The following is a 27,027-nucleotide window of genomic DNA, read 5'->3' as shown; positions in this document are numbered from 1 at the left end:
CGAGCCCGGCCGCGAGCCCGAAGCTGGAGAGCGCGGAGACGTCCCTGGTGCTGGCGCGGGCGGAGCCCAAGTCCCAGCCCTACTTGCCCCGAAGCTGCAGCCCCGAGGGTGAGTGGATTCCTCATCTCGCTTGGAGCTCTCTCCTGAGCACCTTTTGGGGGGCTTATCTTTGGGGAGAAGAGAAGGCTCTGTCTCCCAACAGGATTTCGCTTTTCTTTTTCTCTTGCTCATAACTTCTTTTACAGTTTGATTTATTTCTGGTTCAGTAGGGGTTGTTTCGGACCGTTTTTTCATAGAGTTTTAAACATAACTTACAACTTACAACCTAAGGACTCCTTTCCCTGTCTTTGTACCTGCGCCAGCACCGTGGGGAGAAGTCTTTCTTGGCCGGGATGGACACTGACATGAAGCCTTCCTTCCGGTCTCCTCTGGGGGAATTAGGAAAAAGGATTCCTGTGGGTCCATGTCTTAGCTTCATGTGTGAAGAAAGAAACCAGCGTTTGGATCAGTATCTTCTGAGGGGATCTGACATGTGTTCTGGAAAGTGTGTATGTGTGTGCGCGCGTGTGTGTCTTCATGCGTGTTTTAGGGTAGGCAATGTGGAAGAAATAAAAAGCCACGCAAGATTTGGGATCAGAGGTGAATCTGAATCGCCACCTGCAGCTTTCATTGTGATCTTGGGCCAGACACTTTTCTGTGCTTCAGTTATTTCACTGGTGACACAAGAATGGTGATAATACTTACCTTACCAGGTGGCTCAAGAATATGCACAGACATTGTACATGTAAAAGTACTTTGTAAACTGTAGCATGCTATGCAAATGTTCAGTGTTATGCTTGAACCAGACTGGCTAAGGGAATAATGAAATCTACTCTAACATTTTTAGTTTAAGGTATTCAGAAGTTCTGTTTGATCAGGTGTAGTCTTATTTTGTGCAAAATGCTTTAGTACTATTTTTTTTGTAATTAACAGATTGCAAAATGTTGCTAAATACATCTGCTGGGTTTTTGGTCTCATACACGAATCCCCACTTCATCCCAAACAAGACTGGGTGGTGCTCCCTAGGATTGTCTGCTGAGTTTTAAAGGATTCGGTTGACTAAGTGTGCAGTATTATTCCCCTTAAGAGCAAAAACATGAGTTAGTGAAGAGGGAGATTTGATAACACTTTGAAGACACATGTGTGATTATTTCCTTGAGAATTTTGAAGATATGCTCCTAAGTGAAATAAATAAGTCACACGTGTAAATACCAAATAGTTTCCCTGGTGTGAATAATCTGCAACAATGCATAAGATTCTAATAAGATTACTGACATTTAGAAATTTGAAGAAAGGAGCTAAAGGTGTAGGGAAGGTGTGATACGTAGGGGAAGAACAAAAAGGGAAAAGAAAAAAATGTGAGAGAATGAAAAGATGAAAATAAAGTGTTTGTAGATGGGGAGGGGAGGAGGGGGTGAAGGGAGGGCAGAGGTAAGGGGAAAAAATGAGAATCAAGACTTGCCATGTAAAGCTACATGATCCCAACAATGAATGTAACTGTACTGTATCCCTAAAATGTACCAATAAACTCAATAAAATAAAAAAAAAATGGTAAGTTTCTCCTTTAGGTTAATTAAAAGACATTACATACAGATGGCCCTGACAAGGGAGGACTTAATCATTGTAAAATATATTTTCATGGATTGTTTTTTTTTTTTGCCATCAGACAATATACTTTTGTAATATTTATGGGTAGAGAACCAGAATAGGAATCAGGATACTTGAGTGCCACAGCCTCCCGGGGAAGGCTACTTATATTCGCTAAACTTGTACAGTCTTCTCTTTCAAAACAAATACAAATAGGGCCGGGAATTTAGCTCAGTGGTTCCACCGCCTGCCTCGCAAGTGTAAGGTCCTCAGTTTGATCCCTGGTACAAAAAAACACAAAAACCAAAAACCAAATACAAATATAATGGCACCATCTCCTCTGTCATAAGTTTAAAGGAAGTTATGGAGGTAGACATGGTTGGCAAAGTATAAATATTGAACAGCGTAAAGCATTATTAAAGTATCTAGGGGCTTACTCTTTTCTAATGTATAGATGCATATTTAGTTTTATGCAAATGTATTATGATCTGCATAGTTATATACAATAAAATTGGGGTTACTTTGTGGAAATTTTCAATAACTGTGTGTGTGTGTGTGTGTGTGTGTGTGTGTGTGTGGTATCAGTTGAAACAAACATGAATCCATAATGGATATTACCTAGTTTTTCTTCTTATGCTTTTGTTGATATGGGCAGAAGATTTGGTTAGTGCACATGTGTATAATGTCATAAAATCAATTTTTAGAAATTTGCATTGAATTAATTTATGTTCTGGATTCAATGAACATACCTTATATATCCTTTTTGTTTTTTGTACCAGGAATTGAACATGGGCCATTGCACTTGCAAGGCAGGCGGTGAAACCACTGCGCTAAATCCCCGGCCCGTATATACTTTTAACTTTAACCTTTGATTGAACAAACATTATTTTTTTACTATTCCTTTCCTTTTTATTTAATAAAGAGTATTTTCAATTAAATTTGCAGTCTAGGTTTTATATCAACTACAGTACTTATACAAAATTATTAGATTTCTATATTTTGCTCTTTTAAAAAGTAGTATCTGAGCTTACAGTTTGAAGTGTGGTGGGTTTAGATACTACAGAAGTGTAATTATAGACAAAATGCACTTTTGTCATTTGTAAAATTGAGGTGAATTGTATCTGTGAAGTAAGATGCCATTTTGCTGGACTAGATTAAATTTGCTTAGAAATTTGTGATATTAAATAGAGTAGTACAGAACTTAAGAATCTTAGCACATTAGCTAGGTTTGCTAAACCTTGTATTTTATATCCAAACTGAACACACACAAAATTGTGTGCTAGATACTTTCTTATGAGGTTGTGACATGGATGTATTTATAATCATTTTACAGATGAAGACATTGAGGCATAGAGAGGTAATTAACTAGTTACACAGTCGGCAAATGACAGACCAAGGATTTAAACCCAGTTAGTTTGGCTTTGGAGCTCTGTGTTCTCAATTACTTCTGTATGCTGCTTGGATAAAATCACAACGTCTGAGTGGGGACCTAACATATATTAAACATGGGCATTTTGTATCTTTGTCCATTTGCTTTCAGACCTTTGGGGTCCTGCTCACTGGTGGAAAGGAGGGAACTCAACCCACTTTCAATGAAAAGATACCTCAGAAGGGCCAGGCATTTAGTGCAGTTGGTACCGCTGCCTGCCTCACAAGCACAAGGTCCTGAGTTCGATCCCTGGTACCAAGAAAAAAAAAAAGATATCTCAGAATAAACAAAAATACAAAATAGATAAGAAAACATCCATAGGTAGCCATCTCTTTCTTAAAAATCTGTAGTTGATTATCAGACATTTCTATCTTTTGTTAAAAACTCTTCTAGATGGGAATGGATTTTGACATTATTAAGTGACTTTTTTGGTTAATAATCTGGGGGCTCTTTTAGTTTTTAGCTATATCTTTCTTTTTTAGTCTTGTTTTGGTTTTGTTTTCCTCTTTTGCAGTACTGGGGATGGAACCCAGGGATTTTGCATTGAGCTTATGCATTGGCCCTTTAAAAAAACGTTTTTAAATTTTGAGACAGAGTCTCACTAAATCACTAGGTTGCCCAGGGAGGGCTCAGACTTTCAGTCTTCCTGCCTCAGCCTCCCAGAGTGCTGAGATTACAGGCCTGTGATTTAACATTTAGAAAAGGTGAGTCCCATAAGCACTGATTTTCAGGTGAACCAGTATTTTTTAAATGACAATCACAAAACACTGTCTTAAAATTTCTATCTGCTTATTGGTTTCCATTGAACGTTTTTGATTTCCGATGAAGTTACCACTATTTGCTATTAACAGTGCCCTCTCAGATTTTAAAATTTCTGGTTTCTGAACACTGATGCTTGTTAGAACCACCTAGAGAGGTAATTCTGGAAGCCCAGGCTGGTGGTTCTGGAACAAGCACTTTAATTGATTTATTTTTATATTTCAATTTATTATTATTATTATTATTATTGTTATTATTTGTTATTGGGGATTGCACTTGGGACCTTGTGCTTGAAAGGCAAGTGGTAGAACCACTGAGCTAAATCCTCAGCCCTATTTTAATTTATTATTGATGACAAACTTCATCCCAGATCACTTGCAATTAGATTTTCAGGTGCCCCACTATTGATTCTTTCAGACACTGTGGTCTTAGCACTTTAACCAACTTTCCCAAGTGATTCTGTGACTAATAAAGTATGTGCTGCAGTCGCTTGGAGGCTTACTAAAACACATGACCTGAGCTCCTCCCAACTTCCTGAACAGTAAGTCAAACAAGCAATCTAAGAATCTGTATTTCTGAAAAATCCCCAGATGTCTGAAAACTAGGGTCCCATCATTGAAGTCACCCAGCAGGATCAATAGAAATCGACTGTGCGGTGTTGGTTATCTTGAGTTCCGATTTGGGCAGATGCTGTGGAGGACAGACTCTAGATTCAGATAGCTTTCTCTTACCAGTCTTTGTCTTTCACCTCCCCAGCCCCTTAGCAACCACTCTCTTGCCAATTTCTAAAATGTCAGTATAATTATGATCCTTCGCTAGTGACACTTTTAGCTTGGGATTAAATTTTTTGGGTAACTGTTAGCTGAATTAAAAGGACTGAGTAATGTGAAAATAAAACAAAACTCTTGTCATTTTAAAGATCCGTGGGTGGATGGGTGAGGTGGCGACACTGCCAACGACTGAATTCTCAACACTCACAGCGTCTCCTAATGAGGGTCCCGTTCTGATTTAATTGAAACAGACAACTCGAGCAGCCTTCTAAGGCTTCAGTTAGTGACAGGCAGCACTGATGAGAACAGACGTGAGATGGGCCCGTGGATGTGGCACTACCTCCAGGAACTGCTCTCCTCCTAGGGAGACAAGTTGGGGGTCTCAGAGTCCTATCATGGCTGAGGAGTCTCGGTACCATTTTCCTTTGATTTTCTCTCCTGGACTGGCCGGAGTAATTACTTAACAAGGCAGCCTCAGCTTAGGGCAGCATAGGTGAGCTTCTCCCCTGAGCCATTTGTGGTGAATTTGCTGCTGTTGGGCGGAAGACTCGGGGAAGGAACGCTTCCACTGCACACAGCTCAGGAAGACCCTGTGGATCCTCTGTCATCTGATCTTCAGGACAGTTTTCTATGGCAGATGGGACAGATGGCCTCATTGTTCCTCTTTCATAAAGAAAGGGGATTTAAGGAAGCTTTAATTTATTATTGATGACAAGCTCCATCGCAGACCTCTTGCAATTAGTTAGATTTTCAGGTGTCCCACTATTCATTCTTTCAGCCAGTGTGGTGTCAGAAAAAAGAGGCTCTGTAATCTTGAAGGTTCAGACACTTCCCGGCTGTGTAAACCAACTTCCCTGAGCCCATTTTCTTATCTGAGAAATCGAAATGCTGCTGAGTTCAAAGGACATAATATTTTTTCTCTTTTACTGAGTTTATTGGTACTTTTTAAGTATACAGTACAGTTACATTCATCATTGGGATCTTGTACCTTTACGTGACAGATCTTGGTTCATCATTTTTTCCCCATATCCCTGCCCTACCTTTACCCCCCTCCCCTGTTTACAAAGACTTTGTTTCCATGTTTTCCTTTTCTCATATTTTTTCTTGTCCATTATTCCCTTTCCCCTTTAGCCCAAAGGACATAATTTATACAGGCGCTTAGCACATGCTGGGGAGCATGATTAGTAAACCTTGGGGATTTTACAATAAATAAACCAAGCAGCTGAACAGGCAAGTCCCACCTGCATCTGGAATCCCACCACCAATGGACTAACCAAGGTAGGACACAAATCTATCCATCTAGTCCCATTCTCTTCCCATAATGCCATGGTGGTTCTTCAGTGGAAGTTAAACAGTAGAACCTGGGCAATGGGGGAAGTGAAAGGGAGTGAGGTCAGAGAGAGATCACAACTGGAGGAGAAGAAGCAAATACCACTGTTCTTGTGATGTTCACCTTCTTTGAGGTGAGGACACGGTTTCCACATATTTATGTCATCCTGAGTGGTACAGTGTCTGTAATTTACTCAGATTGTTCAAGCTAAAAGGTGATTTTGTGTGTGTGTGTGTGTGTGTGTGTGTGTGTATCTGCCTTTTAGGGGCCAGTAATGTATATCAACACTCATTAGAAATACTCAATAAGAAGCACATTCCTATATTCTTCCACTATTCCTCCAAAACTCTGACTATATTATTTTAACAAAGGGCTTTAGAAATACTATGAGCAATTAGTCAAAAGTCTTGTAAAGTGCTTCAGTTGGGGTGTGAGAATCTGGTGCATGTGGTCATCTATCCCCCTCCCCCTCAGTGGCACCCTATTCAGAGGTTTCTGGTCCAGTCCTGTTAGTAGAGGACTTTGAGATTTAATCCTGCCTCAAATGCTAACTGGTTCTCTTTATACGTGGTCCCAGCCAGGCACATGGGCTGGAAATGTAGTCTTCTTTGTATTCAGAGAGGGGAAGGGAACACTAAATATTGTGATCAGTAGTGACTTAGAGTTGCTTTTCCTCATTTTATACCTGAGGAAACAAACAAACAGGCTCATCATAAAGGTAAAGTTACTTCCTGGAATCCCAGAGCTTCTAAGTTACAAATCTGGGATTCAAACTTGAAATTGGGGTTGGAGAAATGATAAATAGAAGTCCACCTTGACTAGTTCAAGGTGGACTCTAGTTTATTAAATTACATGGTTTAGGATGTAGCTTAGTGACCATGTGCCTGCCTGGCAAGCTTCAAGGTCCTGAGTTTGATCCCTGGTAGCCCCCGGGGGCAAACTAAATTACATGGTTTTACTCCAAAGTGCAATTAGAAAATCACCTGCCTCAGAATTACTTGTGGTTCTTGTTAAAAATCCATCCTCTTCGGCTCCCTCCAGATCTAATGAATCAAAATCTCTTAACAATCAGGCCAAGATACCTTCTAAGGGAATCTTATTCATTTAACTTTGAGTCCCCTCCTCTTCCCCAGCCCTGAGATGTTCACAACATCCTTTTAGAGTCTGGTGACTTGCTCGTGGACACAATGACTGGGGTCACATGAGCTTATGGATGATCAAGAGTTTTGAAGCAACATGTACACATCAGACATGGATTTGATTTTCACGGAGTGGCTGAGGTCAGGAAAATGGATTCCCACCCTGGCAGCAGATAGAACTAATGAGCAAAGAGTCTCAATTCAAACCAGCCCTTCTCTGGTGTCACCTCCACTTCCAGCTTCTTAAATGTAAATAAAAGAAATTTTCAAGAAATCATCTTTATGCTGCCTGCCTTGCAAACACTAGGACCCAAGTTTGAACGCTGGTACAAAAAAAAAAAAATCTTCTTTAACCCCTTTATTTTAATGTGTCAAGTGTTTTTTAAAACAATGATTTTTTTCACATTATTTGAACAATTACAACCTCACTTGACTCTGCCCACAAACTTGAGATGATGCTGATTTCATTTTACAAATGAAGAAACCTGATATTCAGAGTAATGACTGGACTTGATGAGGTCACACAGCTGATATGTATGAATCAGGATTAAAACCTGCATCTCTGACCTCCAGTCCTCCAGATCCAGCTTTGCACTGGGCTGTATGTTGGCTGTTCTAGCAGAACACATGCTCCAAGGAGGCAATAAGCATGCTGTGGCATCTATGTAAGCAGTGAAGGCTTGGGTTTCTCCTCCTTAGCAAAAGAAGAAGGTGGCCAAGTAACTAAGTATTGCTGTTTCCAGAAGGAAGGGCTGTATAGGAGGGTCGGGAGTATCCTTGTCCCAGCTGCACTGGCAGAGGGTCTGGAAATGGCAGGTGCCTCTCTGCCTTCCATGAACCACCAGGAAGGTACAGAATTGTAGGTGTCTCTTCAGATGACTGGATCTGAATGGAGCTGCTAATGAAGTGCCTGTTCTATATCCCAAGGATCTTCTAAGAGAGCGGAAATTAATCCCCCAAGACCTTGCCTGCAGGGGGCGCTCGTTTGCTCCCTTTATCTCTCTTACACTTTCTCTGTTTTCGTTATTTTTTGAATGTTGTCCTTAGCAAAGTCCGTCTTACCAAATATTCTGGCAGATACTAGATAATTGTTAGTTTGAACTCCGTACGAATGTATACGGTGGAAGGAAAAGCCCTCCACTCTCTGGAAGTTTGCTGGGAAGAACTGGCAAAGGACATAGGGGCAGAAGAAAAAGTTACATTAATTTAGTTAATATGTGTAGGGAGCAATCACAGGAGAGTGATTACTCAATAACCCAGTGAGGTCCAGATGCTTCTATATCCCTCTTAATAGGGAGGAGAGTAACAGGGAATATAACGATTTTAAGGGGTAGTAAGTGATTCTAGGTGAGTGAATAGACCTAATATGCAGACAATAGTAAATGATTCTTTGGGGGAATTGAATGGGCTTAGAAGCTGGATGATCCCCTTTGACTAAGTCTGGCTAGATATGGTTATATTCCTTAATCTTCCTTCCCACAGGTAAGAGTTTATTTCATGAAAACTCAGGGAAAGGGCCAAAGGTAATTGTTTCTTAGGTGGGTCAGATCTTTGTACAGATAAGGGGATATCAAATGCCTTTTCTAGAATCTTCTGCCCTTCGAGGGTCTTTAAAATATTTGGCATACCAGAGTGCTGAATTGGGGAATTGTTTTCTGAACCCCAGAAAACTAAATTAGAAGTCAAAATTCAGGAACACTCTTTCCTCTAAACTTTTCTCTCTAATACTTTGTTCTCCCAGCTTAAAGATTTCAGGAGGGTTCCATCATGTTGCCACTTTTCTCCACCAGTCAGTGTTAGGCGTCCTTACTGATGTCACAGCTTCCTAACAGATTTCCGGGAAGTGAAGACCCAAAGGTTACAAGGAACCATTAGACAAGTCCACACATAGTCTATTTGTTCTATTTTTTTGGTAGCACAGTGGGTTTGGCTTGTACCCCAAATGCTCAAGAGTTATATGGTCTTCATTTTTATACTGTGATGATTCCATGGCAGAGCTATTCAGAAACTGGTTCTCAAACCCTGTCTGTTGTTTGTGACTTTATTTTCTGGACAAGGACACCGTACAGTTTGTCATCTTTTTCCAGTCCAGGAGACAAAAACTGTTGCTAATCTGAGGGCATCTCCCCCACAACAAAGCTGCTATTCTAGTAAGTCTTGTAGGCATTAACAATTTATTGAGCACTTACTGTATGACCAGCACTGCTCTCAGAATTCTTTATGTCTTTTATGTACCAGAGCTGCATTATGAGGTGAGTATTGTACTCTTCTTCTCCTTTTTGCTATCTCCTTTTTATAGAGGAGGACACTGAGGCTTGGAGAATCAAGTGAGGTCACACATCCAGTGAGTGGTGGGTAAAATTTGAACTCAGGTCTTAAGCACTGTGCTGAACTGACTGAGATATCAAAGCTTGAGACTGATGGCAGAATTTGGCTTACAGCTGCCATGGAAAGAAATCTGAAGAAGAAAATAGTGCTATGGACGTTCCAGAAGTAGATTTTATTATCTTTGTCATTTTAATATGGTCTAAATAAAATTAGTAAATAAATTCATGGACAATATATAGCATTCAAGTTACAGTGTTGAGCAGATTATTCTTGTTTGGCTTAGGTTAAAATAAAATAATTGCAATAGCAAGAAAAATGTGAGAAGCAGGGCATGATAGCATATTCTCATAATTCTAGCACTCTTGTAGGCTGAGGCAGGAGGATCACAAAATTCAAGCCCAACCTGGGGAATTTATCAACCTTGTGAGACCCTGTGTAGCTCAGTGCAAAGTCCCTGAGTTCAATCCTCAATACGTCCAATTCTCAAATTAAAATAAAGGAAAAAAGCTCATACAATATCATCTCCTTATACAGTGATTATATTGGCATATGTGTACACCAATTTTCATGTGTATAATATTGTTTTCATCTAGTTGAGAGTACAGTTTATTGTTTCTGTTTGTTTGTTTGTGTTTCACAGTACTGGGGCGTTGAAACCAGGACCTCATGCATGCTAGGCAAGTGCTCTGCCACTGAGCTACATCCCCAGCCTTGGAATTATAATTTTTAAAAAATAAAAATTTTCTCTAGGAATTAATGCTGCTTACTAGTTACCAGGGGAGACACTGGAGCAAAACAGATGATGTTAGAATCTGGGTAGTCTTGAGTGAGTTACTTCAACTCTCCGAGAGGCAGATTTTTCATTTATGAAGTAGGAGTTTTCATTTGTAAAATTGTTGGGGGGCTTAAGAGTTTAATGCATGATTTAAGGGTGAAAAAAACACATCACTTCCTAAAAGCCCTCTTAATTAGAACTAGGATTCTGACTTTGCACCTGCTCCTGCCATGCCCCAGCTTTGCTGGTGCCTCTGCGCCTTCTTGGTTTGTGCTGGTGCCACAGAACTGGTGTTGCCGGTTGGGAACTTGGCAGACTGTACATACTTTGTGACGCGCTGGAACAGTGAAAGGCTCAGAGGAGGGTCACACGTTGCTCCTGATGTCCCTGAGCTCTGGGCTTTCTGAGCACACAGCCTGGATATTGCAACCTGGGGAAGGCAGCTGCATCCTCATTCTCCTTCTCCTCTGCCGTCATTCTCTGGGCCTCTGACTCACCATGGCTGGAAGTCGCTCCAGGCTGTGCCTGGGTCACCCTGCATGCTCTTCCTTCTTGGCTCCTCCTCCTCCAGTAGACAGATGTTCTGATGTAGAAAGGTGTGTGTTGCGTGTATAATGTTTTGACTTAACCCTGCCAACACTTGATTTTTCCAAAAAGAAAATGTGCGCAAGCCCGTAGCTCAAGCTAGAGCCTCCCATATTTCTTGACTGCCCCAATTCCTGACAGCATTTGCTGCACACCTGTGACCCCATATCTGGCTTCCCTTGACACTGCAAAGAGAAGGTGGGCTGGTGAGGGTTAGGGAGGTGTGGGCAGCAAAGGCTGAGGCTCGCTGATGAAATTGGGTGCACTGTTAAGTAGTACAAATGTCCACATCAAACCCCCATGCAAAAGGGGTAGCTTCTACCGCGTGATGTGGCACCTTGGCGAAATCTCTCCAGGGTTATAGTTTGAGTTTCCTGGAGGAACGGGACATCTTTCTTCCTTCCAGGCCACACACTCAGGGCAGGGAGTGTCCAGAGACTCTCAGCCTTCTCCTAAATATCAATGTCTAGGTCATCCCAAGCAAATGGTACCTCTCAGGGAGTCAGTGAAGGGAGTTCTCGGAGGACCCACTACCTTAGATCGGAGAAACATCATGGTCATGTGTTCCTCCAGGTCCCTGTTCACTTATCACGGCCGAGCTGCATGGGCATCCCTGCACCTCTGGCCAACTCCTAGGCTGGAGGTCATGTGCACTTAGGGCACATAGTGGCCTGTGCCAGGGCACAGTTGCTTTCAACCCTGGCACCTGGCACTCAGGGTCTTGGGCGCTGCCCTCGTCTCTAGCCTAAAACACAGGAATTTTTACTCACCACCTGGCCTTGCAGATGTCTAAGCTACAGGTCAGTAAGAGTTCTTGCTTTTTCCATGCTGTCACTTGTTCCACGGCCATACTAATTGTGGACTCCGCAGGGAGAAGGAAAGAAGGCGGTGCTTTGTTCCCCAGCCCTTCTCCAACCTTTCTGCTTTATGTCCCTCAATCCTGGGATTCTGGCTCCTTAGGGAAAGGGGTGAGGGTAGGTAAAGAAGGAACCCTACCCCTTACCTTCACCCCATGCTGCTTTTAAAGCTGTCTCCCGATAAAATGACCCCACATAGAGCAAGTCGTATTTTTTTCCCTTGGAGGAGATTCCTCAAAAATACATTTTTTTAAATGGTTCACTTGATTATACAAAATTTGATGGGATTAGAAACAAAATTGCACATGTACTTTCAATATTTATTACTTTTGTTCTGCCTGTTTAAAAATCTCAAGTTGAATAAAATATATTAATTTAGAATACTTTTCCATTGTTACACTCGATAAAACAATTTTATTGAATCTTTTTATATGCATTTTTATCACTAGTGTTGTCTTCACTAAAGCCAATTTTGTGTCATTTTCCTCTGTGTTTAAGTTATTTGTGTTACAGCACTTTGTTTTTTGTTGCTGTTGATGTTGTTGTTTTTCGGTGCTGGGTATTGAACCCAGGGCTTCACACATGCTAGGCAAATGTTTTATCACTGAGCTACATTCCCAGCCATATTTTGTTTGAATTTAGAAAAACAATCAAGACTAGAGGTTGGAGTTTGTTGAATGCTCTTTCTTTCACTAGGGAATCAGTATTGCTTTTCTTCTCAGATCAATAAATATGAATGGATCCCCTAACATGGAACCATCTCTGCCTTCCTAGAATAAAACTACGTGTGTATATGCCATTATTATTTTAATATGCTGCTACATTTTATTGGTTAGTATTTCATTTAAGATGTTTGTATTGGCAATCTTAAGTCCCAGCCAGGTTACACCCATCCCACACAGTGTTTTGATCCAAGAGTGTATTTCTCCTTGTCAAGGCCAAGAAAAACCAGTTGGCTTAAGGTTCAGCCCCCATCGTCCTATATGCATACACATTCTACAGTAAATGGAACCCTTTCTGAAAAATATTGCTTTTCATTAACCTTGTAATAATGCAACTTTAATGGCATTTTATGCCATTGGGTTTTCTGGATTCCAGTTTTTGCATTGTGAAGGGGTTTGTAAATATCAATATGTTATGCTGAGCAAGAAGAAGTCTGCAGCCAGTTTTGAATAACATTTCTCTCTCCTTCATATACAAGATATACAGGTCATCAATGGCATCTGGGAAAAATAGTGTCTCCTTCTTATTCTTCACTCTGTGGACAGTACCTAGGTATATTGGATTAGAAGAATTTACTTACTCTTCTAATGCTAGGAGGAAATTTATTTTTCTTTATTTTTTAGATGACGGTGCCTGACGCTTGGTTTGGCTCATTGTAGGAGCTTAAGAAATGTGGGGGAGGGATTTATAAAAGGATCCTGATTGTGCTCGCTTCAGCAGCATGTGTACTAAAAAGGATCCTGACGGTGCTCTGGGCATCTGTTCCTTTTCTATACCATGAAGATCCAGGGGTCACCACAGATTGTGAAGGAAATGAAAGGCACTTTGTGAAAAGCATATTGAGCTACATGACGTGGCAGCTTATTGCTCTAATGCTTGAAGGATGGCTGTGTTATCTAATGGACAGCTATCCTAATAGGCATCTGACTTCCATCAGCTCTTTATAGTGGAATAGATATTCTGCATAATGTCTTCTTATAAGTTCCTAGAATGATTAATAAAGCATAACAGATATCCTTCTACATGCGCAGCTGAGCTTGCTGGAAATTCAGGGAACCTCTTGGAAACCAAAGAAGTGAGGGAGTGCTGCTGGCTTCAGTAACCAGGTTTTACCTACTACGGAGGACAAGAGACAAGGCTCCGGCCCTCAGTTAACCGGGAGTTGGAGTTGAAAGCTCATATGGAGCTGAGACCTTCACAAATAATGAGCTAAAAGAAAGTTTGCTTACCAGCTACAGAAACAAACAAATAACAAATTAACTGTCTTTTTAGCTTAGTGTTTGGAGAGGAAATGAAAGTCTCTTTTAGGAATTCATCTCCGCAGTTCTGCCAGGCTGGTTTTGATTTATGCTACCCATATGTGATCTAGAGCACAGTCCACCAGGAAGGGGGCTTGGCTTCGTTGTGCCCTGGGCCCCAGGCAAAGGAGATGAAAACGCTTGCTGGAGAGATAGATCTTCCACCCATGCCTACAGCGTTCCACAGATGAAGTGATGCTTCATGACAACCCCCTGAAAACCAAGCTATCCTTAGTTGAGATATTTTAAATGAGAAAAGCAGGATACATAGAAATGCATGTAGTGTGATTTTTAAGAAGACTGTCAAGTTCTTTTCACAATGACACACAGAATCATCCCTCGGTATTCTCAGGGGTTGATTTAGGAACTTCCTTAGGTACCAAAATGTGTGGATGCTGAAATCCCTTATATAAAAAGGTGTAGTATTTGCATACTTTACATTCTCTCTAGATTACTTATGCTACCTGATGCAATATAAATAAATACTTATAGCTATATAAATAGTTCAGTGCTATATAGTTCAGTACTGTATTGTTTAGGGATTAATGACAAGAAAAAGTCTGTACATGTTCAGTACAGATTCATTTCCCCCATATATTGTCTACTGGTTGAATTCACAGACATGGAACCCACGGATAGGGAAGGCGGACTGTACTCTCATTACTTCTCTCTGGGTAAATTAGCATATTGTTAGATGACCATGAACAAAGTCCAGGAAACCACCAATGCTTAACATGGCTGAGAGGCAAAGGAACAAATAAAACTGAAAAACAAGCCTACACAATGCTGGCTTTTTCTTCTTCCCACTCAATTTGTACCACCCCACACTGTTTTCACTAGAGGGTGTTTATTTCTCAGTCTTAGACAAGAAGAATCAAGTAGCTCCAAGAAGCTTCCAGCGCCCCATACACATATGGAACCTACAGGCTCAAAGCATATGGAAAGTCATCAGTGGGACTGACTGAACAAATAATAACGGCTGTTGAAAAAGTAATTAATCACCAGTGTGCATGCCATAATAAACAGCTCTCGTTTATTCAGTGCTTGCTGTGTGGCAGGCACTTATAAAATGTTTTTATAAGTCTTTTAATCCTTGACAGTCCTATGAACTAGAGGTTACTACTTGAACTTACAGGAAATGGGGAAGTGGACGTTGCCAGAACGGGAACTCGCATTTTAGTCACTTTAGAGAAGGGAAACACTGTGAGCTTAAACAATGTGTCCAAGGCCTCAGGCCCTCCTCTCCCACTGGAGAAGCCAGGACTCAGACCTCAAAGTCCAGATGGTTCTTGGGCTATTGTATGCATGGATGCACAGGGAGGATTTGATATAGTCGTGAAGATTCTTGTGTTGGAGATGATACAGGCAACTTGAATTATTACTGTGAAATTTCACATTGCCTTACCTCGCTGTTCTTAAAATTAAAAAAAACAAAACAAAACAAACAGAAAATGAGGAAAAGGGCACACTCTGTCATTTGTTATTCCTTGCCCCCACCCCTTAGTACCTCACAGTGGCACTAGTACTAAATAAGAATTCTTACCATTTGCACTGTTGAATCTGTTGACAGAAACAGAAAACCAGCGCATGATAGGAGGGTTTTGGGAGCTCCTCACTCAAGCCAAAGGGTAGGTGTATAAGAAGCGATTACTGAACTGAATCAAGTTGATTTACAGAGCCAGTCCAGTGATTGGAGAAGGGTAAATTGAGCCAGCGCTTCCACAGATTGGAGGGGAGGAAGGTGTGACTGTCACAACCTTTATGCTTCCACACTGCAGGTTCCTTTAATAATTAAAGTGAAGAAAGATTTTAGTGCTCATTGACATGTATGATTTAACTTCTTTCTGATACCTTCAAGCCTTAAGTGCCTCAATCTTAAAACTCAGAGGAGGGCAAAGGGGTTAGAAACTTTGGGAAGTGGAAGTTTGTGGTGGAAAGAGATGGGAATAAATGATGCCTTGAGGTCATACAGCTGCTTAAGGAAGCAGGCTTGTGTGTTTCTTCCACATTTTGGATTTTTAGAAATGTTTCTTTATTAATTTAGTTGCTCTGCTATAGAGCATTAATGGTCAGTGAATTCTGTCCTCCATGGGGAGCTGAAGTGCTTTTAGAAATGTGAGTTAGGACTATAGAGTCTGGGTAGAAGTAGCTGATGATCTTAAAGCCATGAGCTGTCAATGTGGGATGGCCCCAGGCTTTTGCCTGAAATCCAGGAGGGTCTGCCTAGTAGCCCTGACACCCCTGCCCCAAAGTTTCAGGGACAGGGCAGGGCCTATGGATACATTCTTGCCCTTGCTAGGGCAACCCCCTTCTCTTAGAATCTTCTTTTGGCAGACATGGCCCAACGTAATTAACTTTCTGTGTGCTCTTATCCTGATGACTCACCTTTGGCATCTTTTGGGGGACTCACTTAGGAGATTAAATAATAATTGTTACTACTGAACCCAGGCATGGGATGGTCTAACATGTAAGTACTATTCCCTTTTCAGAATTAAAATGACAGAGGTTCAGAGAAGGTGAATGTGGTGGTTAATTTCATGTCCCGCTTGACTGGGTCGAAAGGTGTTCAGGGAGCTGATAAAACATTATTTCTGAATGGTCTGTGAGGGTACTTCTGGATGATTTATGCATTTGAGTCAATAGGCCCAACAAACAAGATGGTCCTCAGTGATGTGTGTGGCGTTCACTTACTACTCTTCGAGAAGCAGAAGAGAACCTAAAGGTGGAGGAAAGGTGAATTTCCTCTCTCTGCTGGAGTCAGAACATCCTTCTTTTCTTGCACTTAGACCTTGGCTTTTCTGATTCTGTAGGCTTTGGGCTTGGACTAGACCCACACCACTGGCTTTCCGGCTTTCCTGCTTAAATATGACAGGCTGTGGGACTGCTCAGCCTCCACAACTGTGTGAGCCAATCCCTCAGAAGTCCCTTTCTGTATATCTGTATGGATCCTGTTGGTTCTGTTTCTCTGAAGGACCTCAATGAATACAATGACTGCGGGTGGCAATATAGTGGTGGTTAAAATTCAGAAGTTTAGAGCTGACAGTTTAAATGTGAGGCAAATTATGTATCATTTTACTGCCTTGGGTTTATGTTTTGTTATCTATAATAATAGCCACACTATATGATATACATAGCAGTAATAGGCAACATGTATAGAAATATTTAGCAAGTCTCAGTAAGTAACTAATAAATTACAAGATACCTAATAATATGTGGTCAACATCACCTAACAGCACGTTGATTAAAAATCAGAATTTGAACTCAGCTCCTGTTCAAACTAAGACACATACTCTTAGGCACTCTGGTAAAGTGTGGCAGATTCTTGGACATGGGCTTATTGCCTACCTCATAAGTGGACAGGAAACTCATCTGCTCAACTTGGGAAACTGGGTGTTACCTCTACTTCTGGTTTCTGCTTCCTTATAGTCGTAAGTTAGCTAAAGTATTGAACACAGAATTCCCCAAAGTGAGGGGCCAGACACACAAGGGAAAGCCAAGGCCTTTCTTATGGGCTATCATGGGGCCATAAGAAAACATTAGAACCTTTAGTTGTATTTATTTTTATGTTCTCATCTGGTTTACATTTCTATTTTTATAAGCTTTCTAAAGGTCATATATTAGGATAGTAAAACATGTCCATGATGTAAACAAACAAGCAAATAAATGCATTGAAAGTGCATATCAAAATATTTATACTGGCTTAGATGTACAAGCAAAATACTTTGGCAGCCACTGCTGTAGAGGTGAACAAGGTTGTGACCATCGATCTGGTCTGTTGCAATTTATTCTTAACAAAGAGTAAGCATAGGAGAAGCTCCTGTATGCTGGAAGCATGGAGAGAAAGCTGGTGATGTGTACTGAAGGGCCGCTTAGACAAAGGGAAGATAGGTTCTCAGAGTTAGTGTGGCGAGCACGGGCCATCTGGACGACTTTGGCTTTGCAAGTATATGTGACAGAGGAGCTTGCTCAGCAGCAGCCATGTTAAGGGGTGGGAAGGAGATCTTCTGGATGTGGCCCTACAAGCACCGTCTAGCAGTATGCTTGTGATCTCATTATCTTAACATTTTTGGCTCCATATCTGTCATCTAGCTTGAGTATTTTCAAAGTCCAGTTGGAACCATTCTTTGACAAGATCATAAACCATCAGAGTAGGGAAGAGACTTGAAGGCCTTCTGGTTCACTGTTTTCCAACTCTGACACTGAAGGACACTAGCTCCATGAGAAAAGACAGCTTTCCATGGTCAAATGCATTTGGGAATTTCTGGTTTCACAAAATTAAACTGATTTTTAAAAAACTGTTGGATGTCTCAGATGCATTGTTTTAGACATGTGCATTAGATTCCAAGAGCCAATTCTATGCCAAAATAGTTTTCATTTGCCTTCATCACAAAGTCTTTTTTTGCACAGTGTGTCAGTAGGACACACTTGGGGAAAACGGATGAAAAAATTTAGATTTAGAAAAAGGATTAGAACTTGGGTTTCTTTATTTGTCTGTTCCTACAATTAAAAAATTATGTGACAGACACTTCTGTACCAGACACTGTGCTATCAATCTGAATAAGAGAGAGCTTTCTGTTGAGACCTCACAAGTTCGGAGGCAACAATTATAATATTGTTGAATACAGGGACATTTATGCTGCATACTGTATACCTCAGAAGACAGATGATGAGATCTCCAGGTTTAGGGCTCTGTGTACTTCAAAGACCATTCCAGGATTTCAGAAGTGAAGATCTCATTTAGTACATACAAGAATCTTCTATGAGCTGAATTGTTTTTCCTAAAATCCAGAAGTTTTACTGTGACTATCTGGAGATAGAGACTTTCCAAGATAATTAAGGTTAAGGGAGCTCACAAGCGGTCCTAGTCTGATAGCACTGTGACCTTCTTAAGACAAGAGAAAGATAACCCACCACATGAGGACACAGCAAGAAGGTGCTTTCTATAAGCCTGGGAGTGAGCCCCCTCACCAGAACCCAATTGTGTGGACACCCTGATCTTCAACTTTCAGCCTGTAGACCTGTGAGAAAATAAGTTTCTGTTGTTTAGGCCATCCAGTCCATGGAATTTTGTTCTGGCAACATAATACAGGACCCCACCGGATCTGACAAAAATAGGGCCCCACTAAGTGTTTGCATCTATTGTTCTAGTCACTCTACATCTATACATTTATTCTAAGGGTACAATCCTACACGAGGTCAGGACTCTTAAGGATGAGGTCCTTCTCCAAATGCTTATCAAAAATAAAAGATAGATAATAGGAAGTAGGGAGAGCTTCTCAAATGGGAAGGGAAATGAGAGATGGAAGAAGGAGGGAAGGAAGGAAAAGGGGATTAAAAGAGAAGGAACTGAAGAAAAAAGTGGAAATGGATCTTTTGCAAATGGGAAGGGGAACAAGATTTGGAGGCAGCAGGGAGTGATGGAAAGAGAAGAGGAAAAAAAGAATTAAGATATGCTATGTGCATGTACAAATTCCCCTTGACAAGTGCAATTGTTATGTGCTGCAAACATGTACAAACAAAAATAAATGAATAAATAAATAAATATAAAACATTCTCAGTCTCTGCTCCCAATGATTTGTGATGCCACTTAAGTAGTAAATTCCATGTATGCTTTAGGCTATTATGGCTGCTTGTATTTTATTATAGTTGCCTCTCACCTATTCATGTACCATTATTGCATTGTTCTACTTTGCATCAGATTTTGGTTGACATTTTACCATAGCAAATGTACAGATAAAATGAAAGAATTCTACAGTGAATACTCATATATCCATCTGGATTCAACAGTAAACATTTCACTCTATTTGCTTTTGCGCACATTGATCCATCTGTCAGCCTTCTATTCATCCATCCATGTATCTTATTTTTTCATGCATTTTGGTGGAAGTAGCACGCATCGCAACATTTCCCCTAGTACTAGAATGTGGGCTGAATATGCTTTGCTACCTGCGAGGGCCCTAGGTCAGCCATCTTCATCACAGCCAATCTTTTCCGGAGCTAGCGCAGGATTCTTTCTCATATAAACTTTAGTATCAACTTATTTAGTTCCATTATTTTAAAAATCTTGGTTTTTATTGTGATTCATTGAGTTTTTAAATTAACAAGAAGAATTGACTTTTTAAAAATTAAGGTATATTGTTCCACCCCAAGAAGAAAATATGTTTTTCCCATAAATTAAACTTGGAGGAGCATAAAATAAAGCAGGAAAGAAACAAAGAGAGGGGAGAGAGAATTTTTTTCCAATTATTCAAGTCATGCTTAACATTTTCTCGTTTGAGGTTTTGCTGAGAGTATTTATTATTACATCTGTAACAAATTTTGTTATGACTTTAAAAATATCTGCACGCTATTGACGGTCGGCATTCTGCAGCAGGACTTTGTCTATGTTTAGCCCTAGCTAATTAAAATATTCCTTTTACTGACCCAATATCTTTTTCTGTGTAATTTATAACTTCACCCCAGGTTTTAGTTTAGCTCACATGAATACCATAATATTGCGCCCCCAGTTGCCAGTGGGATGTGGATCAGAAGTTTAAGGTCACCCTGCCTGGCCTTCGTGCCCCAACTGCCTAGTCTGCCGCTCCCGCCTACCCTCCCTGTGCACCTTAGCGATATGGAGTCACGCGTTTTTGCTCACCCGCCCCTATCGTGCCTCGTCCCGACTCCATGCTCTGCTTTTGTCTCTTGCAATGGGTCCTTCCCTCTCTCACCTTTCTGGTAAACTTCTGTTTCTTTGTGTAAACTCCATCGAGGAAGCCTTTTCTGACCCTCCAGAGGCCACTCCTCCCTAGGCCTGGTTTGTCTTTGCCTCACCTGCTGCCCCCTTTCATGCCCTCATTTTTCTTTTCTTTTCAGTACTGGAGATTGAACCGAGGGCTTTCCCACTGAGCTACATCCTCAGTTGTTTTGTTTTGTTTTGCTGTAACAGGGCGGTCTCACTAAGTCGATAAATTGCTCATGCCGGACTTGAACTTGTGGTCTTCCTGCCTCAGTTTTCCCTAGTGTCTACACCTGTTTTACGTGTATTTTCCCCCTTCTTGATTGCTTCTCCCCATCTTTGATTACTAGCACCTATTAGAGTTCCTGGCAAACACCATATACTTAAATATTGATTGAATAAATAGATTGTTACTGACTTACCTCCTTTCCCTTATAGCAGCCCTTCAAATAGCTGCAGATCCCTATCATGCCTTTATTTCAACTTCAATGTTTTGGTTGTTTTAATATTTTCTTCTGTGATATACTCCCCAGGTCTGTTATTGTTTGAAGAAAGATTTAACCAGAGACATTTGAGTTTAGCCCGACCTTTGAATAATTAGGAGTCCATGCACCTTAGTCACCAAGTCCAAGGGTCCTTGTGGAGGGTCACACTTTATATCCACTGATTTCTCACCAATTAACTTTTTTCACAAACAGGCTAGTACAGTGTCAGCTTTGTATGATTGCATTTCTGAGTCGTTAATAACTTGTATTTTTTTTCTTTTGTCATTCTCAAACATTTTCCATTCATGTTGATACATTTGTGGCAATGGGAAAATATCTCATAAAATGTGATGAAGGGAGAATGTAAAGTAGAGTGAATGTCAATGATCTTGGCCCTGACAAGGATAAGACAAAATACATGGCTGGAAAGTTGGAACAAACTCAGGCAAAATATTGGGCAGGAAATTTGAAGATGCCATTCATAACACAAGCATCCTGGAAATGTGCTGTACAAATCTGCAATATAAGGGCTGGGAATTTAGCTCAGTGATTCCGCCACCTGACTTGTAAGTTCAAGGTCCCAAGTTCGATCCCCAGTACAAAAAAAAAAAAAAGTTATATAAAGTCAACGTTTAGGCTTTCTAAAAATGGTGGATATTTTGAACTTCTAGAAGCTGAAGCATGAATGTTTCCTGGAGTAATTCGGGAAATAACCGAATTTTTAAATAATGAGTCTGATCTATCCTAGGAAAATGCCTATAGTTAGCAATTTAATTAAGGATTAATATTATCCATTTGTGTCATATGTCATGTTATAGATTAATTTAAAAATGAAAATAATTGATAGACCACAGTTATTTCAGGTCTCTGGAACTTTATTTATTTTGGTACTGAAGAGTGAACTCAGGTCCCTGTGCTTGTGAGGTGGGTGCTGGAACCACTGAGCTAAATCCCCAATCCAGGCTGTGGAACTTTAAATGTATCAGATAGGTTAGAAGAAGTAGAAGAAATCTATAAACCAATAAACCAGTTTAGTGGTTCTAGTAGCTTTTTAGTCTGTTCTTGAATTGTATTCACAAGATTATGTTGTTTGTGAACAAAGATAGTTTTGCTTTTTCCTTTCTAATCTGGTATTCTTATTTCTTTTTGCTACTGAAGTGCACTGGCCAGAACCTTCAGGCCAGATTCTGTTTTTATGCAGTCTGAGAATCTCTGCCTTTTGGTTAGTGTGTGGAAATTATTCACATTTAATATTATTACTAATAGGGTTAGTTTTGTGTCTGTCATTTTATTGTTTTAAAAAAAATATTTCTCATGTCTTTTTTGTATTTGTGTTCCGTTTTTACCATCTTACTTTCCACTACACATTTTTGAATGATCATTTTAATTATTTGAATTATTTTTGAAATAATTATTTCAAATAATTGTAAATATTTGAAATTTTTGAATTATTCATGGTTGTTCTAGGGCAAGATTTTTAAAACTTTTGTGCTACTGATATTTTTGGTCCAGTGATTCTTTATTGTGGGAAGCTGTCCTGTGCACAGGGGGATGTTCGGCAGTAATCCTGGCCTCTTTCTAGTAGATATCGGTAGAGACATCTACTAGTTGTGACAAGCAAAAATGTTGTCCTTGGGAGGAAAGTCATTTTCAGTGGAGAATCATCACTCTAGGGATTACAAAATGCATCTTTTTTTTTTACCTGGTACCAGAGATTGAACTCAGGACCTTGTGCTTGTGAGGTGCAGGTATGGTGCCATTTAGCTAAATCCCTAGCCCTAAAATGTATCTTTGTTTATTACAATCTACACAATATTATTGCTAATTTAATTTCAGTATAATACAGAAATTTTGGTTCAATATAATTCCATTTTCTAATCCCTACTTTGTGTAATTATAGTGTATATAATTTATATATGTTCTAAACCTAATGCTTCAGTGTTATTATTATTGCTTTCTGTGGTACAGGGCTTTTGCACTGAGTTACATCCCCATCCCTTTTATTAATTTTATTATTATTTTAAATTTTGAGACAGAGTCTCTCTAAGTCACAAGGCTGCCTAGGCTGGGCTCAAACTTGAATCCTCCTGCCTCAGCCTCCTAGATTCACCACTTTATATTCTGTCTTTTATGGCATTGACAGAGGAAAAGTAAAAAATGTGTTTATAGAATCTTTCATATTATCCTACATATTTGCCACTTCTGGTAATCTTCACTTTTTCTAAATTTGAGTTATCAAAAATCCACAAGAAGAAACAGAGTATAGTGAAACTAGGGCCGACTCGTAGAGCAAGGCTGTTGTTATGTCTTGCTCCAACAGAGTATAATTCCTTAAGTTCATAGAGAAAAGACCTGTGGAGGAAGGATTTGAAGAGAAATTCGCTTTCAGAATTTGTCCTTAGGTGATCAGTCCTCAGGACTGGGCAGCTGCTGCCCATCTGTGAGATACAAGCAACAGCCTGATGAGGGTGATCGGGAACTGCAGTGTGCAGTGTGCCGTATTTGGGAGTCTGAGGGCTATGACGTGTTAGGAAGGTGCTGTGGGCTGGTTCTTTACAAAAGGTGGGATTTGGTTGGCTGGCTCCATGTGTGAGAGAGAATTGCAATTTCTTCCATTCCAGACCTGTCCTGTCTCCGCTGTCCTGAACTTAGGAGATGAAGCTCTTTGGATCGGTGAGCGCAAGGTCCAGACCTCACATTGAGTGTCCCCCAGGCCAGCACCCTGGAGCTCATGGTGTCCTGCTAGCTGGCACATGCACAGTAGGCATCTGTGGGCCCGAACTCTTCCATCCCAGAGGACATGTCTCCAATGCAGCGTGTTATTTCTCTTCTCCAACATATCTGAATCTCTTGGGCTCAGAGGCAGAAGACATGAGGAGAAAGGATTTTAAGAGAAACTGTGTCATTTGGACCTGCATAGGAATACTGATTCACTGATGATTCAAAGAATTTAGATGTATTTTCCAACATTTTTCAGGCTCAATTTGTTCATCTCAAAAATGGATATTTGATAATACCCAGTTTTCATGATTAAGGAGATGTTTTATATGCCTGGTTTTTAATAGCTGCTCTTGGTAGTATCATCATTCTACCTTTAGTTTATTTATAGACACAGTTCAGGTTTAGGATCTTCTTCATTACAAATGATGGTCAGATAGAAATGGAAAAGAAAATAGGAAGTGTGCTTTTTCTTGCCCTTTGTGATTCATCTTAGTGCTTGGCCAGGACGTTGAGACAGGAGTCAAAATAAGAGGGGCTAGGGCCGGGGGATTTAGCTCAGTGGTTCAGCTGCCTGCCTTGCAAGCCCAAGGTTCTAAGTTGGAGCCCCACTAACCAAAAAAAAAAGGAGGGGCTCAACTCTAGGTTCCTGATGGGGACCTTCCTGGAGAGCCAGTCATGAGAGGCCAGCAGTGGTGTCTATAGATACTTCCATGGTCAGGAATGGAGACGAACGGGGAGAAAGAAAGAGACGAAGTGGGCTTCCAGGGAAGGCTTTCATTTCCTTTGTTAACTCAGATAAGGTAAAGTCTATCTGGACTCCCCTGAGCTTGCTGTGCTTTTGATTGGTTCGTCCTTCTTCTTACCTACCTCTTTGCTTCTCAGTGGGGGAGAAACAGATTGAGGAATAGGGGAAAGGAGTAATATTTTAATGACTACCTACTAAATATCAGACACTGTGCAAATATCTTCTAAATATGATCTCTTTTAATCTTCATAACAGCCCTTTGAGGAAGCTGTCATTTTCTCCATTCTTTGGGTAGGAAACTGATGGTCAGAGATTTCCAAGCCAGGCCCAAGGATGACAAATACATAGTAGGCCTGTCTGACCTGGAGATTCCTGCTTTTCCTATGACCCCTGGTACCTTCTTTTCTTTGTATATCTCAAACTGACTTTGGCTGTGCTTTTCTGAGTTATCAGGTTCAGTCATTCTGTCCTTTGGTATCATAACTATACTCATGTTCACAAAAAATAGAATTGATTGGGATCCATTCTTATTTGCTCCTTACTCCACAATTATGACTGGGGATCATAATCTGATCTGTAGTGATTGTTCTTCCCACAGTTACCATTGTTTGTTATCTTATTTCTTAAAAATGTGTACTTCTTGTACCATTACAGAACAAATTAAACTGTGAAGGGTTTTGTAGTTTGTATGGCTGGGTTCATGTTAACTGTGAGGATTTTCAGTTGTATTGCACTTTGGATGATCACATTTATTTTTTCCTCTGAGGACAATGAAGCCTTCTTTGTATGGTTTATAGGACAGGTAACTGTGGTGTTAGAGGGAAATGGGTAATGTGCTCTCCTTGTTACTGTATTTCTGAGAGAAAGCATCTGGTAAGAGTCAAATACAAGCTAAAGGGAAGTGTAGAATCTTTCAGATGTGGAAGGGTCCTCTGAACTCATCACATTCAATTGTTTTTTTTAATTAAAATGTGACTTTTCTCTCATCTTTATTCTGGAGAGGAGGAATCCTCCTTGTCTTCATCGTTGAAGGAGCAGGGAGTCTCCCTCGGGATTCAGAGCCGTGAGAGGCTGTGTTGCTGGACTGGTGACTGTTTGGGGCTGGGAACTAACTGCCTGGTTGCTAAGGCCGCTTCAGCATCCAAGCATAACCCTTGGTTTACACTTGATTGGGGTAAGGTTGCACCGGTGGTCAGATCTAAATTTGATGCTGATTGGACAGAGTTCAAAAGTAGACCCCAATTTAACCAAGAAGATATCTGTGATGTCACTTTCTAAAGCCTTTGGCACCAGCAATCTAGCCGGTTTCAGGTCTTCCAGAGAGCATTTGCCTAACTCCAGGCCAAAGGACATTCTCATCTGCTTCAGTACTTCTATGTCATTGTGGATCTCAAAGGCGTTGTCAAAATTAAAGAGATACTCAAACTTGTCACTGGAGATGCTGCAAACTGTCACTGTTTTTTTCTGCTCTTATTGATGATTATAAACAGCCACCATTCAGTGGCATTCAGTGCTGGAGGGCCCTGGTTTTGCTGTTCGTTTTGTCGATTTCTCTGTATCAGGTTTTTGAAAGCAGTTTGCTGTAGGAGAAGTTCTTGCAGCTGGGCCTGCTTCTGCTTTATCTGTTCTATCTGCCTCTGCTTCTCTATCTCCAGGTTTTGACATTCCTGAGCAGAATTGGTAGGCAGATTTCTTTTTTCTCCTTTGAAATTATGTTCATTGCCATAAGCACATTTAAAGCGTCATAAACTCTTCTTCTAATGTTCTTCTGATCATAAGCCGGCGAATCAGCCACCAAATGATTATTTGAATTGGTGAACTCTGATACCAGTTGATCAGCTGCTTCATTATATGATGTTCCTTTCCTCTGAACCACATTCCATTTTTTTAATGGAGGAAAGAACCTGACATTTTATTGAAAAGAGAAATCAAAGATCCTCCTATTTATTTTAAATAAGGGCTTAGAAGTGACTTATCTAAAGCCATAAAACTAATAAATGGTGATGCTAGAACAGCCTGTCTTTGCTTTACCACTCTAACTTAGAAAAAAATGTGATGGAATTCATTGAACCTTTACTTGCCAAAGATGACAGCCAAAGTAGGATATCTTACTGATGTTTCTTACATTTCTTTCTATGCTAAAATAAAATTGGGGGAAAAACGGAAAGTAGAGCTCACAGAGGAGATTACTGTAAGGGGTACTTCTCTGTTATCCTCCAGAAGGAAATTTGTGCCACATGAATGATTCAGAACTCAGAAGGGTGAATATTCAACTCATCCAAGTGGGTCTGTATTGGACTATAATTGTTACATTCTGTGCAATTGCATCGTTTTAAGTTCCATTACTATGAAAGAAGTCAGCTGTCAATATAAGGGTTGTTCCACTTAGAAATAATCTGACTTTTCATTCTGGTGGGTTTTTAAAAAAAAAGATATTCCTTTATATTTGATGCTTTGAAGTTTGAATACAATATGTTTTGATGCAATTTTTCTTTTGTTCATTTTATTCCAGTCAACCTGGAACCACTTTAAACTAAATTTAAAAAATTTTTATTAATTCACATTTTCAGCACATGCAGTTCGCAATCACCTCCATGGATAATATAAATTCAGCTCTGAATTCATAGGAGAAAAGGCTCGATTTTTAGTGAGATCTCAAATCCACCCTGTTCTGCCTCCAAGCTTGCTTTCTTATATTCACATGCTCATGTGGCCCAGTAAAACCCATCCCTAAACCCA

General features: G+C 40.3%; 1 protein-coding gene and 1 pseudogene across 1 annotated transcript in view; one reads left to right on the top strand and one right to left on the bottom strand.

Moving 5' to 3' along the window:
• The first annotated feature begins 6 nt into the window (after positions 1-6).
• The window catches only part of Pde1c (phosphodiesterase 1C), a 576,741-nt gene continuing 549,720 nt past the window's right edge, over positions 7-27,027 (top strand). The window contains exon 1 of the mRNA XM_033757620.1: positions 7-108. The gene's annotated coding sequence lies outside the window, so the exon portion shown is untranslated. The remainder of the gene's footprint in view (positions 109-27,027) is intronic.
• On the bottom strand, positions 25,278-26,884 carry LOC104865051 (annotated as a pseudogene).

Source organism: Fukomys damarensis, unplaced genomic scaffold, assembly GCF_012274545.1.
Source record: "Fukomys damarensis isolate Sample0158 unplaced genomic scaffold, DMR_v1.0_HiC HiC_scaffold_4, whole genome shotgun sequence".
NCBI classification, from domain to species: Eukaryota; Metazoa; Chordata; class Mammalia; order Rodentia; family Bathyergidae; genus Fukomys; species Fukomys damarensis.
This window is presented reverse-complemented; position numbering and strand designations above follow the sequence as displayed.